The sequence below is a fragment of the Bison bison genome, unplaced genomic scaffold (genome assembly GCF_000754665.1).
Source record: "Bison bison bison isolate TAMUID 2011002044 unplaced genomic scaffold, Bison_UMD1.0 scf7180017858917, whole genome shotgun sequence".
NCBI lineage: Eukaryota > Metazoa > Chordata > Mammalia > Artiodactyla > Bovidae > Bison > Bison bison.
In genome coordinates, this window is record NW_011489489.1 from 486,788 (window position 1) to 505,168 (window position 18,381).

The window sequence follows — 18,381 nt, forward strand, 5'->3', positions numbered from 1 at the left end:
GATTAATTCTTTGTCCATTGCTTCATTTGCTATTATTTTCTCCCATTCTGAAGGCTGTCTTTTCACCTTGCTTATAGTTTCCTTTGTTGTGCAGAGCCTTTTAATTTTAATTAGGTCCCATTTGTTTATTTTTGCTTTTATTTCCAATATTCTGGGAGGTGGGCCATAGAGGATCCTGCTGTGGTTTATGTCGGAGAGTGTTTTGCCTATGTTTTCCTCTAGAAGTTTTATAGTTTCTGGTCTTATGTTTAGATCTTAAATTCACTTTGAGTTTATTTTTGTGTATGGTGTTAGAAAGTCATCTAGTTTCATTCTTTTACAAGTGGTTGACCAGTTTTCCCAGCACCATTTGTTGAAGAGATTGTCTTTTCTCCATTGTATGTTTTTTCTAAAAAAATGTTCTATATAACTCACATAACATACACAGTTCATGTATTACAGGTAAATACCATCTTTAGTGAGCAGTATCATATTCTTTTATGTTACTAAAATATAAGTAATGAAGTTATTTATGTATTTGCCATAGCAAATCAACAAATATCTGTTGCATACTCTGTATGTATCCACTCAAGTCTTAGGCACTAAAGGACAAAGTAAGGATAAATATATTTTTCCTAAACAAGACATCAGAAAGACATTTTATTCATCATTTGTGGTAATTAAGATAAACCTTCTTTATTTATACTCTACTAAGTTCCATTGATTGAAGATCTCACAATCTTATTGAGGAAATGAGGCTTATAAAGTAAAAACAATTAGTAATTAGTACATAATAATTTCCTGTCAAGTGACATCTTGTATAGTATAAATTATTAATGCTTCACTTGTGAGAATAGAGGAATTATCGTGAAATTAAAAAGAAGGAAGCCTTCAGCGGAAACAGTTGAAATGAGCCTTCAACATGAACAAAACTGTGTTTGGTAAAAAGGAGAAGATGAAGGGTTTTGGTAAGGAAGAGCATATAAGAACAGTGGTGAGAAGATGGAGATTACCAAATGTGCAAGACAAGAAGATGGTTATTTAGAGTAGTTGAGGAAATACTTTAATTAATTCAGAGTTTAATCATATTAAACGTTAATATAAGTGTACTTACATTTGCGATTTAAACTGCATTAACACTGTATAGCCCATAAATCATGGAGGACTTGAAAATGTGACCTGAAATGAACGGACATATGCTAATTTACTTGAGACTGGTGAAGAGCAGGGAAGTCTGATAAGGACAATGGAACATGACAAGATAAAGGACTGTGATTACAGTGGACACATGTATTGTTTGATCCTTGATCTGACCAGTAAGAGGTAAATCTAAAACATGAGAATGCTTTGGGGAAGGAGAAAACAGTGTGGCAAAACTATGTATTGCTGGCAGCGCAGAATATACCCAAGTGCCACCATCCCATGCATTCTGCCATTTGTCCATCAACAAGTAGGCTAGCCTTCCTACATCAGCTTTCCCCCTCTTCTCTACCATATTCAACCTTTTGAATTTTATATTACAGATTGAAATAAGGAGGGAAAAGTAGAAAAAAGAGATAGGCAAGATCAGACTAGGGAAGAAATTTAGGGAAAGGTAAATATAAGCCTGAGGCTTAAGAGATTTATATGAAAAAAAAAAGGAAAAAAGCTAAGTAATGCCATGGACTGTGTACACAATCCACCACATGAGAAAAACACGAAAAGACATGAGTTATTTTGTAACTGCATATAGTGGTTATCTGTGTGTTCTTTGTTCTGAGACTGAACCACATGACTCATGATGTCAGTTTAGTGAATATCAAGTTTATACTGTTATATTTACTATGAGAAAGAAAAATGCACCTCTTAAGTACATCATGAGTTAAAAGGCTAAGGCATGTCACTCGCCAGCTTGCTCCTATTTCTCATCTCTGAAGAGAATCCACATTCTCCATGGCTTGTGGAGAGCCACCCACTGCTTCCTCAATCACTGTACCCAGGAAATGTCTCTAGATTGAGAAGGGGGAGGGAATGAGGAAGGCAGAGATATTCCAGAACCAGTGGAGAACAGTCTCTGAGATAAAGCCCCATACTGTGACTCATCTCATTCTGACTCCAAAATAAATTACCGTAACTTCAATCTCCTCTCTCTGCTGCTGCTGATGCTAAGTCGCTTCAGTCGTGTCCAACTCTGTGCGACCCCATGGACTGCAGCCCACCAGGCTTCTCCGTCCATGGGATTCTCCAGGCAAGAACACTGGAGTGGGTTGCCATTTCCTTCTCCATCAATCACCTCTTACATGACTATTATTTTGTAGGAAGCACAGATACATTTCTTTGAGAGAAGAAAAATACCTTTCTTTATGGAATCCCCCTCAAGTTTTTTTCTGAGTTGATGATTAGAACAATAACAGCCAATATTTGCTGAGTGCCTACTATGTGCCAGGATTCTACTTGGTACCCTGTAGGTTTTACATGTGAAACAAGCCCTCTGAGAAGGTTCTGTTATTATCATCACAGGCATGGAGGGAGCAGTTGAGGATGGAGGGTAGAAAGGCACAGGAGAGTCAGGCAGAAATCTGTGAGTGTGGACTTTATCATGGGGGACTGGAGGGCTGTATGGGATTTTAACGCAGTAATACTATCATATTGCATGGTAATCAGAGCGCAGAACCTGTATTATTCAAGGCTTCAACTAAAGCGCATTTGCTTAAACACCCAGATCAGAATTTGGGTAAAAAGGAGAGTTGGTGGTGAATGTTCCTGTTTATAATCCAACACTTGGGACTCACCGTAGGTGAATAACAAAATGGCTCAGTGCCAGGCAAGTCCTGACTCAAATGACACCCTCTCCTGCAACATATTAAATGTTTCACAAATTGCAGAAGATGTGTTTTTTGACTAGAGAGATCATTTCAGTTGTGAACTCTTTCAGAATTTTCCATTTTAAGTAAATAGATTTAATTTTCTTCTTTCTATTCATATGCAGATCTGCTAAATTATGTTTCACAGAAAGTAAAGTGGTCAGATTTAATCAGATCATTCATTCTTCCCAGACAGGGCTCTCAGTAATTACTTTTTATCTCAGATAATTTTAATTTGCCTTACATTTACATAATGAAATTATTTTGTATCAGCTTGCAAGGTCTCAGGAGGAATATTTTAAAATATCAACATTCAGTAGTCATTAATTGTTTATTTCACTTGTTTAACAATATTTATATATATTCTACTATGTGTAAGGAGCTGTTGCCATAGGCACATTGATTAGAAAGATAATCATGATTGTCTACAAAACACAAAGCTAAACAATAATTTGAATGTCTATGAAAAATAATCCAGATATTACAGGGCCCAATGCGAATTTTAGAGGGACCCTGCAATCAGGTATGACCACCTTCACAAAAATATTAATATATAATTTTATTCTTATTTTTAATTTGTAGACCAAAATGTATGACAATTTTTTGTGTGTTTTAGAAAGTGGTTTAAATACAGTCCATGAATTCCTATAGCTTAATTGCTTTGTAATCAGAGTCTAAATCTTACTTACTTTTGTAATCTCTGTATCTAGCACACAGTTGGACACAAAGCAGACACAAAATGTTTTTTGTTGAATGAAAAATGAGTAATAAAAATTATCTTCTTTTCCCTGTTAACCATTGGCTGTTAAATCTATGGGGCCATTTTTTAAATTGGCTATGAAATCTCCTGTTGAAAATTGATTCTGTATTAATGATGTCATCACTTATTTGGTACTTATGAAATCAAGCTTACTGTCATTTTTCCCCTTGCATATATATTCTGTTCAGTCATTTTTATCATATAAATACTGGTGGTTCCTTAAAGATTAGCGTTGTGAAAACATGAATGATTTGTTTATATGTGAATAATATATATTGACATTTTCATCACCTTTGAATTTTACTGAAATGTGCACACTTTAAGGTTTATCATTATTAATATTAAAATAATTTGAAACAAAGTAGTTTGTTTTGCATTAATGAAGCTCTTAGGCAAACTATTCCTCCACTGTCAAATTAATGCAGAAATATAAATATCATTCTCCGAGGAATCATGAACTTGAACACATGGTAATATCAGGATTTTAACAGCTGATTGAAAAAGAAAAAAAAAAACTTTTGCTGAAACTATATACTTAACAAATTTTAAACACTGAAGTAAGATTTAGATTTTAGATTAAGCAGATGTAAGAAACAAATCAGTCAAATTGAAAGAGAACAAATAAACTCTCTAAAATTCCAAATTCAACAAAATACTTATGTATTTTCTTCATTTATTCCTCCAAATAATTGAATAAGAAATAATTTATTTGAAGCTGTATTTAAAGAGTTATATCATGGGGGTATTAAAAAGACAACAGTTATAATACCTATTTAAAATTTATTGGATTTATTATGGTATAATATATCTGAAATAATAGTCCATAATGTAGTATTTTATGAGTTGTTCAGAGTGGATGTTGTTGCATAAGGAGCTTTACAAAAATAATGAATTGTCAAGTCTGATTTGTCTCAGCACCCAAAGTTCATGCACAAAATAATATAAAAATACACAGAGGTAGTGACATCTATACCTCAAAGTGAACACAATAGTTTCTTTTTAAAATGGATTTTTCCATGTCAACTTAGAAATACTACTTCTGCATGAATTTATCTTTCTTATCCAAAGGATTTCATAATTTTTCCTTTTACTTCATGCTGTATTTCCTCTTCTTCCTTCATTATATTACAATAAATTTTCTTCTCATTTAAATTCCTTCTTCCTATGTTTTTCTGTTATCATTTTCACCCATTCCCCAGTTCCAGGTACCACCTTAATTTTACCTTATTTCACAGCCTGGATTATATCCTTATTTCCATCACCAAGTTAGCAATTTCATTTAACTCCTTTCATAAGAACTATGTAGATGAAGGACCCTTTTGTCCATATATGTGTATGTGTTCAGTCACGTCTGACTCTTTGTGACCCCATGGCCTATAGCTCACCAGGCTCCTCTGTTCATGGAATTTCCCAGGCAAGAATACTGGAGTGGGTTACCATTTCCTCCTCCAGGGAATCTTTCAGACCCAGGGGTCAATCCCACGTCTCCTGCGTCTCCTGCATTGGCAGGCAGATTCTTTACCACTGAGCCACCTGGGAAGCCTGTCCACTAATATCTTCACCTAATAAACCTTAAATCCTCAAAGTATAGTGAACATCCAAATGGTCTCCCCATAACATCTCAGGAAAATTACCATGATGCCAGGTTCCCAGTGCCTTTTCTTGAGGTGGCAGCAATGAATCTCCCTGTCTATATCCTAAAGCAAAAGGCATACAGAACTGGGCAGATAACTATTGCCTCCAGATGTTTATCCATTACAGGGGCTATAAAGGCAATTGCTTTTCTCAGATGGAGCTGAATATCCATTTTATTCATAGGAAAAGCATTGGAAAAATAACTGTAATTCTCTAAGATACTGCACGACTACATTGCTTTAAGTGATCTCCAAGGGGCCTGAAAATTTAATTGGATTCTATGCAATTATGAAATTGTATCAGGAAGCAACTTAATAAGCAAGGTATTTTGTTCTTTGGAAGAGTAAAGACATTGAATAATTTTCTTCTGTTCTGCATGGCTATATCCATTCAAGGAATGTGGATATAGAAAAGCATTTATAATTTCCCTCATAATCAAAATGTTTATTCATGAAATTTTAGGCAGAGGGATGGGTTAATGTTTCATCAACACTGAGCCCTTCCTGAATCCTAAAATGAATAATAATGCATGATTTCTTACGTGTACAGCAGAGACTGTTTAAATTGATGTGTTCTTCAAGAGTAGCTTTGTAAACGGTATGGAAAACCATTGCTTTGCATTTTTCATCTTCTACCTCAACCTACAGAAGTTAGTTTCAGGCAGAGGAAACTTCCAACTTTATGTTATAGTCTTATGTCTTCTCACAGGATAGCTCAGTCTTAAACTTACCATTAAGACTGAGCTATCCTGTTTAAGACTGAGCTATCCTGTGAGAAGCCATAAGACTATAAAATAAAGCTGGAAGTTTTACCCACTCCAGTATTCTTGGGCTTCCCTTGTGGCTCAGCTGGTAAAGAATCCACTTGCAATGTGGGAGACCTGGGTTTAATCCCTGGGTTGAGGAGATCCCCTGGAGAAGGGAAAAGCTACCCACTCCAGTATTCTGGCCTATGGGGTCACAAAGAGTTGGAAACGACTATGAGACTTGCACTTTCAAACTTACCATTCAGAATGGTGAGTGCAAGCATTCTGCAGGTCCTATTCCTCTGCTGCGGGGGTTTAAGGCATGAAGGCACTGCTCAGACATGTCATGATGATGTTGTGTCTCCTTGTGGCCCCAACCAGCTTCTGGTTCCATGAGTTTGTGTTTACAATCTCTAGGGAGAAAGCCTTCTTCCCCCAGCTGGGATCTCAGAGGACAGGTCAGCTGTGTCACAGCTTTTCCACCAGCATCGAAGTAAGTAAATCCACTTCAGCCTTGTCTTAGAAGTTCTTATGAGCTTAGTCTCTCAGTTGTGTCTGATTCTTTGTGACGCTATAGCCTGCCAGGCTCCTCTGTCCATGGGATTTTTCAAGCGAGAATACTGGAGTGGGTTTCCATTTCCTCCTCCAGGGGATCATCTTGGATTGACCCAGGGATTGAAGTCACTTCTCCTGTGTCTCCTGCATTACAAGTGGATTCTTTACCCACTGAGCCAGTGGGGAAGTCTTTCTCCTGGCTTTATCAAAGAGCCATGCATTTGGCAGGTTTAGGAAATTTCTGCGGCCCATTAATTAACTGAGAAGCTGGCTTCTCGCTTGGCCACAGAATTCTTTGCTAGTAAGTGACTGGACCGTATGAGTCCAACACTGTCATATGGCAGATGAGATCTGTGTGCTTCAGATATAGACAGAGCTGGGTCGAGTCCCAGTTCAGAGATGACCTAACTGTGAGAAATCGAAAAGTTTATTTAAGTCCACTGAGTCCTGGGTTCTTAATTTTAAGTTAGGGTAGCTTAACTGTACCAGTTGTTTGAAAGTTACAGGTAATAGAGTGTGAAATGCTTAGAATAACACTTCATGAGCAATATGTGGGCTTCCCAGGTGGCACTAGTGGTAAAGAACCCACCTGCCTAATTAGGAGACATAAGAGACTTGGGTTCAATCCCTGGGTTGGGAAGATCCCTGGAAGAGGCTATGGCAACCCTCTCCAGTATTCTTGCCTGGAGAATCCCATGGACAGAGGAGCCAGGCAGGCTATAGTCCATAGGGTTAAAGAGTAGGACAAGACTGAAGCAACTTAGCATGCATAGTACGAGCATAGACTGAGGATTTGTTAAGAGCAACTGATTAGGTGTGAATAAAAATTAGTTTTCTTGTTTGGCTTGTTTGTGATCATTTACCATATTCATCAGGACTTCAATAGCCAGGGAAGAAGCCTTATGAACAAAAATTTACCTGGAAAAACAAAATAAAGTTTCCAAATCATGAAATAAATCCTGGTTCCAAATGAAGTCTCCAACTAGTAAAATGAAGATAGCATAAAGGTTTAAAAAAATTATAGCTTTTATATATCAAAGATAAAAACATAAAAATTATTATTCTGAAAAGGTACTTACAATGTTCCAAAGTAACTCATAAGAAAAAAAATTAGCTTTCCATTTAGAAAAATTATTGTAGCAAATAGACATCACATTTTTTTCCCCTAGTATTAAGCCAGTACAAAACTTCTACATGGCTCTTGGAAAATACATAGGGAAAACTAATTAACATTTCAGAATTCTATGCTAACAGGTTATAATTTCCTCTCTTAAATAATAGAGTGCATGAGTTAAATATACCAATTATGAACAATGTAGATTTTGGGAATATTTGTGAAAAGTGATTTTCATAAAAAGAGAAATTTTCCCCAGCAGATATTTACCTAGGCAACAAAAACCTTAAGCAAAACAATTTACTTTTTCTTCACAAGAAACACTTCTAGCTGGCATGAAGGCACTGGTTAGGCATGTCATGATGACATTGCTCTGTCTCCCTGTGGCCCCAACCGGCCTCTGGTTCCACGGGTCTGTAAACGTCCCTCACTGGTTTAGACTCCCCCGGCATTCCAGGTGTGCTCATTATCCCAGTGGACAGAGCCTTGAGACAGAAATGCTTTGTGAGACCATGTGGATGGTGTATGGGACTGAACCTGTTAAAGCCTCTCTATAAACTAGTGAAAACTAGTGGTTACCAGTGGAGAGAGGGGAGGGAGGAGGGGCAAGGGGCAAGGGTAAGGAGTTAAAAAGTTCCAAGTACTGTGTCTAAAATAAATAAGATACAAGGATATAGTGTAAATCAAAGGAATATTGTCAATGTAACTACAAAAGGAGTAAAACCTTTAAAAATTGTGAATCACCATGTTGTTCTCCTGTAACATTGTACATTGACTATGCTTCAAGTAAAAAAAAGGTAATGCACATGTTTGAATATACTAGTTATATCCCCACCCTGTCTTTCCACGCACTCACACACATCCAAATACACAGCTTTGTATTGGATATTTCATATTTCATAGATTCAGTTCTGTTTTGACTCTTTGCTTCAATAAAGCATTTCAGTGAGTTCCGTTTGTAATACGTGACTCATTTTCATCCTATCTGTCTTTATCATAACCAATTATGATATCAGAAATGTTTTCTGTTACCTCCCCAATAAAAACTAAAATAATTACAGATTTACCAGGAAATATTCCTTGATCCTTCTTTTATTTTCTTTCTAGGAAAGCAAGAAGTGTATTGTGGTATAAAAAATGTAGTAAACTGCTGAAAATCACTAGGAGAAAATTACAAACATAAATAATACTATATTTATGTTACTTATGAAAATGTTGTTCAGAGACTAGAATGAAGGCTCAAACTCTCTCCCAAACTGAAGTTTTAATAGTGCTCCATCACATTATTCCTTTGAAACAATAAAAAATGTACTAATGAATGCGAACAACTCTCTTTTGCGTGGTAAAGAGAAAGAAAAGAAGTATAAGATTATACAATATTCTTTTTAAAAATAATTTTATTTATTTTTGTCTGTGCTGGGTCTTTGCTGCATGGGCTTTCTCTAGTTGTGGCAAACACGGGCTATTCGTTATGATGCATGGTCTTCTCACTGCAGTGACTTGTCTTGTTGTGGAGCACAGGCTCTAGGGCACGTGACCTCAGTATTTGCAGCTCCTGGGCTCTAGAACAGGCTCTAGGCTCAACACTGGGGTGCATGGGCTTAACTGCTCTGAGGCATGTGGGATCTTCTCAGATCAGGGATCAAACCCTTGTCTCCTGCATTGGCAGGCAGATTCTTTACCTCTGAGACACCAGGGAAGCCCTACAATATTCTTTATTAAAGAAATTCTTCAGCTTCTAAGTCTGTGCCACAAAATAAAAATACCTGTATGACAGAGTTGTTTTTTCCTTTTGTCTATGGGTAGGGAAATCAGCTCTGCATTTCCCTGAGTAAATGACCATTTTTAAACTCACTTCACTTTTTTTTCAGTGCAAACTGTTGTATGCAGTTGGCCCTCTGCAGGTTCCGAATCCCGCAGATTTGAACACTTCTGATCCACAGTTGGTTGAATCCAAAGATGCAGACTCTTTAAATACGGAGGGTCCACTGCACTGTATCATTCTGTTCAGGGGACTTGAGGACCTGGAGTTTCTGTATGGAGGGTTTCTGGAGTCAGTGTCTTGCAGATACCCACGGGTGACTGTATCAAGATATACTACCTACTCTCTCCCAAGGCTAAGCATCACAAGGCAAAAATTTGGTTAGAAACAAAAGAATGTTTAGAGTTTTAGTAAAGCTAGAGTACTTCTTAGGGGAATCAACAGTTGGAGACATTGTTTGTCAAACTTATTCCTTCATATATTTTCTTCCTGGTTTTATCCATAGGCCTTACGACACTGGGCATAACCATTTTGATCATGTTATCTTTGTTGGATGGATCAACACAGCACAGCTTCTTTTTGCCATCCTCTAAGCAATAGTGTCAGTAAAATTGTGTATGATATACTAGTTATAAAGGTATAAAGCATAAAATAGGTAAATTTTGAAATTTCTGTCTAATATGATCTAAAATTAGTTGATACATCCACAGTGGTCTGTTGGCCACATTCGAAGAGACACTGGCCACAGCTACAGCTGAGATCTTCCTTTATTTAACTGTAATATTTTAGTGGTTTATTTGGTGCTGCCTTTTCCCCTACAGTTACTAAACTTTATTCACACATTATACCAACATTTTGAGAAAGACTGCTGTACAAAATCTCAGACTATTCAGAAAAGAATTTTGTGTGTGCTTAGTCATGTCTGACTCTGTGATCCCATGGACTGTAGCCCGCCAGGCTCCTCTGTCCGTGGGATTGTGCAGGCAAGAACACTGGAGTGGATTTCCCTTTCCTTCTCCAGGGGGTCTTTGAGAACTTTCATCTCCTGCATGGGCAGGTGGATTCTTTACCACTGGGACACCAGGGAAGCCCCAAAGAAAAAAACCAGGTGGCTAGTCCTGCTTCACACTATCTGGAAAACTCTTATATCCTCACTGACTGCTTGAATAGATCCTGCTTTGCGTAAATACATTTAATAACTTTGTATCCATAATGCCAACAGTTTATCCTATGAAACACTGGATTATAGCCTTTACTTTATTACATTATTTAACAATTTCAGAACCAAACAGACAAATAACAAGTAAGGAAACTGAATTTGTGATTAAAACCCTCCCAAACAAAGAAAAGCCCACAACCATAGGACTTCACTAGTGAATTCAAACACTTAAAGAATTAATGCCAATCTTTCTCAAACTCTTCTGAAAGTTGGAAAATGAAGGAGCACTCCCAAATTCATTTTATGATGTTAGCATTACCCTGATACCAAAGCCAAAATAGAACACTGCAAGAAAAGAGAACTGCAGGCCAACAACCTTGATGAATAGAGAGGGAAAATTTCTCAACAAAATATTAACAAATAAAATTCAACAGCCTTTTAAAAGGATCATACACCACAATCAAGTGGGATTTACCCATGGGATGCAAGGACAGTCCATTTATTATTTTCTACAATTTTTTATATGTTATATATTATATATTTTAATATATATTATATAACATGCATATATTTATATAATATGCATGTTATGTAATTTTTATAATATAATTGTGTATATTATACACAAATCAATCACATTAATAAGATGAAAGATAAAAATCATAATCATCTTTATAGATGAAAAAAAAGCATTTGACAAAATTAAGCATACTTTCATGATAAAAACTCTCCATGAATGCTGTATAAAAGGAATGTAACTCAATATAATAAAGGCTAATTATGATAAGCCCATAGCTATCTTCACACTAAACAGTGAAAGGTTGAAAGTTTTTCCTCAGAGATTGGGATTGAGACAAGGGTACCCACTCTCACCACTTCTAATATCCCACTTACTGTTTGCTCAGTGAACTCTGCCTGTGTGTGGAGAAAATGTTGACAGTGGGCTTAAATAATTCCAGGTTCGTAACAATAAGAGAAGATAAGCATATGCAAATGCAATCAAGTAGCAAGTTTAAAATGACTAATTAACAAATACTTTTATTTGGATGCTATTAAGAAACTCCTTTATTGACAAATGTTTTAGAATCAAATGTTTTTTTGTAAGTAAAAGAAATGTATTTTTTAAGTTAAATGCTCAAGGTTTTAAGGGAGTAGAGAATGATGTCTACTGACCATTTTCCAAAGCAAATAGATTGTTTTTTGCATATATTAATCTAAAACATCAATTTGTGTCCACCATATGGGAAGATAGGTCATCCTGATACTATAACTTTCCTGATTGTTCTTGTCTTTCTGATCATCATTCTATGAAGGTAAATCATATGAGTATGGTGATATTTAGTAATAGAAATATACTAGTAAATACAAATTGTTATTGTTTTAGTCGCCAAGTCATGTCCGACTTTTTCGTGATCCCATGAACTGTAGTCCCGCCAGGCTCCTCTGTCCAGCAAATACAAGTGAAGTGATGTGAATACCGTGTCTCATTTTCAGTGTTGAGTACAGATGACTTAAACAGAAGTATAGCCCTGGAAAATAATGCAGGTCCTTAATTTTTATAATCCAGCAATATTTTATATGTCATAAAAGCTATATAAAAACATAGTATAAACCTTAAGAAAATCTGTTATACTTTTCTGATATTAGTAATTCTTTATGAATTAATCATTGGCAATTTGGGTCTAATATTCCTTTTTCATGAAAAAGCACATATATTTAAATTTCATTAAAAATAACCTTCTAAGATTCAAAAAAAATTCCTCATGTGTAAAAGAATAATTAAGAAGGCCTTAGAACACTTTAACCAGACTTGCCATTTCCCATCATGTTGTAACATTTTCTCATAAAAAAATCATTTGTTTACTTTAGAATCCAGGTTGGTGCTTATTTTTCAAGCAAGCAGCCGTGACTGTTTACAGAGCAGATGTGGATTATAAATAAGCAGAGCAGAACATTTTGGAATAATTCCCTCTCAAGGTACATGAAAATGATATTTAAGCAACTTCTGATATTTCCCAAGAGATCCAGCTTAAAAGTTTGAAATTAATCAAATAACATTGCAGCTCTAAAGCTGTTAAAACATAGACATTTTTCCTGTGCACAGTCTGTCTGCAGTTACTCCCCTCTGCTTCTTCCAGCTTTAACACATCTTACTATGCTGCATGTGGTAGTTACCAGCATCAACAACGGACAACTGGATCCCGGCAAGGGGTTCCAAGCTGGGTCTCATATGGATTATTATTTTGAATCATTTCTTAGTTCTGTTCGCAGCCATATTTGAACATTTTTTCAAGCCTCTGGTCTACTCACATCACTTAAAGCGAATTACAGAGAAAAAGGTGAAGTGAATCTACATATGAATTTTTGACATCACCTGACGATCTCTTTACCATTCAGGATGGAAATTCAGAGTTTTGACTACAAGTACTAACACAGTTTTGGAAAGTCATCACCAAAACAGCCATCATCCCATCATCAGATGACAAAGAAGGACCTCTACACAATACTGGATCCTCTTGTTCTTCACCGAGAATCAGGAGACTGAATGCATGGAGTGTAGCTGCTTCCAGTTCTCAAAGGATACTCGGTAAATTCTAGGTTGAAAAGAAAGTCATTTCATCATCAGTTGTTAGCCATGCTGGAGTTGAGTAAAAGCAGTGAAAATGAAACAAGGCTGCAATATGTTTCTGCAAAGCAACACAGGGAGGAAAAATGTTCAAAAAGTGAGATATATCCAAGTAGGTCATGTTAAATAACATTGATCTGAGGACTTTGCTACACAGAGTGCCTTAGTACAGACAACTGGAAACCTGCAGTCCCCCATCTGTTGATTGCTGCCCTGGGTGAGGAACTCCTGGGTAGTGGCAGTATTGCCTCAAGTTCTTTGTGAAATTCTCAGTGCATGTGAGGGTAGCATATGGTTAAGAGAACAGTCTAACATTTTAAAAAAATGTTTTGAAAACTCTCCTCTTTTGCATTCTGCTTCTTCCAGCCTCTTTGCTGTTAGCTCATCAAGCTGGATAATAAGTGGCCCCCGCTCACTTTCTCTTTGGAAGCTGAGTGAAGAGAACTTCTTCTGTCACTGGACTTGGCACCGTTAGCTTGTCTCAACTGTCTGAACTCAAGAAGGGAAAAGTGCCTGGGCTGCTGGGCCCCCGGACAGCGCATTACTGCTGTTTCCCTTGCGTTTAACTTCACTTGACAGTGTGGAGCCTGCTCATACTTCTCAAAGTAGTGTCTAGTAAGCACTTTTGCTGTATGTCTCAGGGAATTCAAACCGGGGCTCTGTATCAACCTAGAGGGGTGGGATGTGGAGGGAGACGGGAGGGAGGTTCAAGAGGGAGGGGACATATGTATACCTATGGCTGATTCATGTTGATGTTTGACAGAAAACAACAAAATCCTGTAAAGCAATTACCCTTCAATTAAAAAATAAATAGATTCAAAAAATATTAAAAAAAAAAAAGTGATTGCTCTTCATTTTGTCTTGGGGACCCTAGAGTTCTAAACTTGAACCACACCAGCTAGACTGGTCTGTTTTATTTATTAGGGATCTAGATAATAGTATGAGAAATGAAATTGGGAAACATTTCAATAAAAAGAGCATGGATACTATTTTGAGAAAAAGGGATGTTCTAGTTAAAAAACATTTTAGAGTGACTAATGTAGTAGTTAAAAGCTAGAATGAATTGGATTAGAATCATGGCTTTACTACTTTTCTTTTCAGTTTTTTTTTTTTTTAATGTGGACCATTTAAAAAATCTTCATTGAATTTTTTACAATATTGCTTCTGTTTTATGTTTTGGTTTTTGGCCATGAAGCATAAGGGATTTTAGCTCATGAATAGGAACCACTGGACCACTAGGGAAATCCCTGTACCACTTTTTATTGGAGTGTACCTAATCCAACTCAGCTTCAAATTAGTAAGACTTGTGCTTCAATGCAGGGGGTATGGGTTCAATCTCATACCCCCTGCATTTAGGGAACTAAGATCATACATGCTGTGTGGTCCCTCCAAATTTTATTTTTTAATTTTTAACTTAAAAAATTAAAACTAAGGTTAATAATATTTCAGGGGCTTGTTATGAGAACAAAAAAGGGTAATGAAATTAAAACTGTTAACTATTCCTATAATCCCACTCCACAAAATATTTTCATTAAAGTCAATTAAATTGTCTAGTCTAGGATATAGCAGCAGTAGCAGTCTAGGATATAACATCAAAGGCATAGTCCATGAAAAATAATTCAAAAGCTGTACTTCATTAAAATTAAAAGCTTCAGCTCTATTAAGGACACTGTAAAGAGAATGAAAAGACAAACCACAGACTAAAAGAAAATATTTGCAGGACACATCTGATAAAGGACTGTTGTCCAAATACACAAAGAACTCTTAAAACTCAACAGTAAGAAAACTAACAATCCAATTTTAAAATGGACCAAAGACTTTAAGACACCTCACCAACAAAGATATACAGATGGCAAGTGAACATGTAAGGAGAAGCTTCACATCATTTGTCATCAGGAAAATTCAAACAAAATGCCATTGCACACTTATTAGAATGGCCAAAATCTGAAACACAAACACCACCAAATGCTGGTGAGGATGGAGAGCAACAGGAATTCTCATTCACTGTCAGTGGAAATGCAAAAAGAAACACTCAGTTTGCCAGACTGTTAGATTGTTTCTTAAAACACTAAACGTACTTTTACCATATGATCTGGCAATTATGCTCTTCGGTATTTACCCAAAACTTATGTACACACAAAAACATGCTCGTGAATATCTGAGTAGCCTTATTCATTATAGAGAAAACTAGGAAGCAACCAAGATGTTCTTCACTAGGTGAATAAACTGTGGTACATCCAGTCAATGGAATATTATTCAGCACTAAAGAGAAATGAGCTACCAAGCCATGAAAACACATGAGGAAAGATTAAATGCATATTACTTAATGAAAAAGTCAATCTGAACAGCCTGCATGCTGTATGATTCAACCATCTGACCTTTCAGTGTTTGTCACTCAGTCATGTCTGACTCTTTGCAACCCCATGGGCTGTAGCCCACCAGGCTCCTCTGTCCATGGGATTCTCCAGGCAAGAATACTGGAGTGGGTTGCCATTCCCTTCTCCAGGGTATCTTCCTGACCCAGGGATCGAACCTGTGTCTCCTGCATTGCAGGCAGATGCTTTATCATCTGAGCCACTGGGGAAACACCTCTGATCTTTCTGAAAAAGACAAAACTGAACACTGAGAAGACTAGTGGTTTCCAGGGGTGGGTGGTTGGAGGGATGAGTAGGTACAACACAGAATTTTAGGAAAGTGAAAATACTCTGGGTGATACTATAATGATGGATGCTGCTGCTGCTGCTGCTGCTGCTAAGTCGCTTATACAGGACCTTATATCTCTGTCCAAACCCATCAAATGTACAACACCAAGAGTGAATCATAATGGTAAACTACAGACCTTGAGTGATAAGGATATATCTATGTAGGTTCATCAATTCTAATAAATTCTACAAATGTACCACTCTGGTGAACCCTGAGGTCCCAGTCCTCACTGACACCACCAGGATTTCCTACTCAGAGTCACAGTGGCCCAGCCAGGTGTGGGGGACCAAGCGCCCCACCCAAAGTCTGTGCAGGGACACGACAGCCCAAGATCAAAATTGGGGGTGAAGAGTGAACTGTGCATGCTTGGGCAGCAAGTCTTCCAGGAAACCACCGGCCCTGGGATAGCAACTCGGGTTTCTTATGGAACCTGGGAACCGCAATCCCACCTTTGCCAAGATCCAAAGTCAACAGCAACCTGAATGCACAGTTCCATTCCAAAACCAGAGACTAAGTTGTGTCAGGCCAGCAGAGACCTGAATGGGAGCTCACCTGATAATAGCCGGTGCTGTTAGCTCTGACTGCCTTCCGTCACCAGACTCCCGCAGTCTTCCTCCTTCCCCTCTTCCTGCAGAGCTGAGCCTCTCAGGCTCCAAATGCTGCTCTACATCCACTCAAACCACCCGTGGGTAGAGGCAGGCTGGGGCCTGGGGCCTGGGGCCTGGGGCCTGGTCTGCGTGGGTGGAGTACGGGGTTTTCCAGGAAGGGTGCAGCTGGAGCCCACAGCGTGCGCTTTGGTGGTTTCAGTGGGTGAAGGGAAGTAAGTGTGGGTCCTGATGGAGGGGCAGGGGGAAGATGGGTTGGGAAGCCGTGAGTATCTGGGGCTACTCAGAGGACGGTGGAACCAGGCCGAGGAAGCGTGAGCTCGCGTGATCTCTTGAGATTTCTGTAGCGACCAGCAGGAGAATCCTGGATGAGAAACAGCTGAATGCCCCAGGTGCCCCAGGCCTCTCATTGCAGGCTCCTTCTTAAGGAGTCTGGCACTTGCCACTTACCAAACAAATCTCAATCCTCATGGACGCCTCCAGGATACCCTAGTCAAGGTCACAGTGAGGTACCGCCTCTCCCCAGGGGCCCAGCCAGGGCGAAAATTCCGGCCCAGTCCCAAAGGCTCTGCAGGTGCAGGACTGCCCCAGGTCAGATTGTGAGAGTGAACTGCTCATGCTTGAGCAGCAAGCCTCTCGCCTTCCAGGAAACCAAAGGCCCCAAGTTAGCAATTCAGGGTTCTGGCACCCAACCCTGGAACTCCGGTACCACCTCTGCCAAGATCCAAGGCCACAGAAACCTGAACTGCACAGTTTCATTCTGAAACCAGAAATTAAGTTTGTCAGGCCAGCAGAAGACCTGAACTGAACCAGAGTTCACTTGATAGTACCTGGTGCTGTCCGCTTCGGCTGCCTTCCACTGCCAGTCTCCAGCCATCTTTCCCTTTCTCCTCTTTCTGCACACCTGAGTAGGCTGCCCTCCAAATACCACTTGCCTCGATGTCCATGCAAACCAAGGACTCACCTGCCTAATGCCTCCAATAGCTACCACAATATAAAAATATCAGAAGTGAAAAGGATAAAAAAATACAATATAACTGAAAACCCATTATACTATGTCCAAAAATCAATGGGTTAAAGGCTCAAATTATGAAATATAGTTAAAAGATCATAAAAGTACTGCACATCATAATTTTGGAGGTAAATTGATATATATATAGTCAAATTTATAGATGTAAAGGAGAAAGAAATGGCAACCCACTCCAGTGTTCTTGCCTGGAGAATCCCAGGGGCAGCGGAGCCTGGTGGGCTGCCGTCTATGGGGTCGCACAGAGTCGGACACGACTGAAGCGACTTAGCAGCAGCAGCAGCAGCAGCAGCATAGATGTAAAAGCAATGGAAAACAAGGATGATTGAAAGCAAATTAGCTGAGGCTTCAACTCAGAAATTTAAAAATCTAGAAAAATGAGAAAAATTTGAAAATGAAATATGTTTAAAAACTATATAAGAAGGCAATAATTAACATATGAGGAAAAAATCAGTGAAATAGACAAAAAAGTAAAGCATTAACAAAATTCAATCTATTTTTAAAAGACAACTAATATAGACAATTCTCTAGTAAGATTTATCTGGAAAAAAAATTTTAAATAAATATGCAAAATTCAGAATAAAAGAAACCCACCTCTTACAGAGCAGCAATTCTTATAACTGTAACTGAATCTTTTGTTTGCTAAAATTGGCCAGTAAGAAATAGAAAACTGGAATAGTTCAATAACCATTAAAAAGAATAGAATGATAGATGAAAACTTCTCTCCAAAAGAAGTCACCACCAAGATAGTCTACTTAAGCACTTTTAATCAACCATTCAAGGAACACATAATAACCTACAGCTTCTATAATTTGTCCTGGAAAAACAGAAATAGAGACAAAGCTGCCTCTAATTTTTAGAAACTATG

The 18,381-nt window shown here is 37.9% G+C and overlaps 1 pseudogene; it reads right to left on the reverse strand.

Moving 5' to 3' along the window:
* Positions 1-17,433, reverse strand: part of LOC104981321 — a 188,055-nt pseudogene extending 170,622 nt beyond the window's left edge.
* Positions 17,434-18,381: the final 948 nt, after the last annotated feature.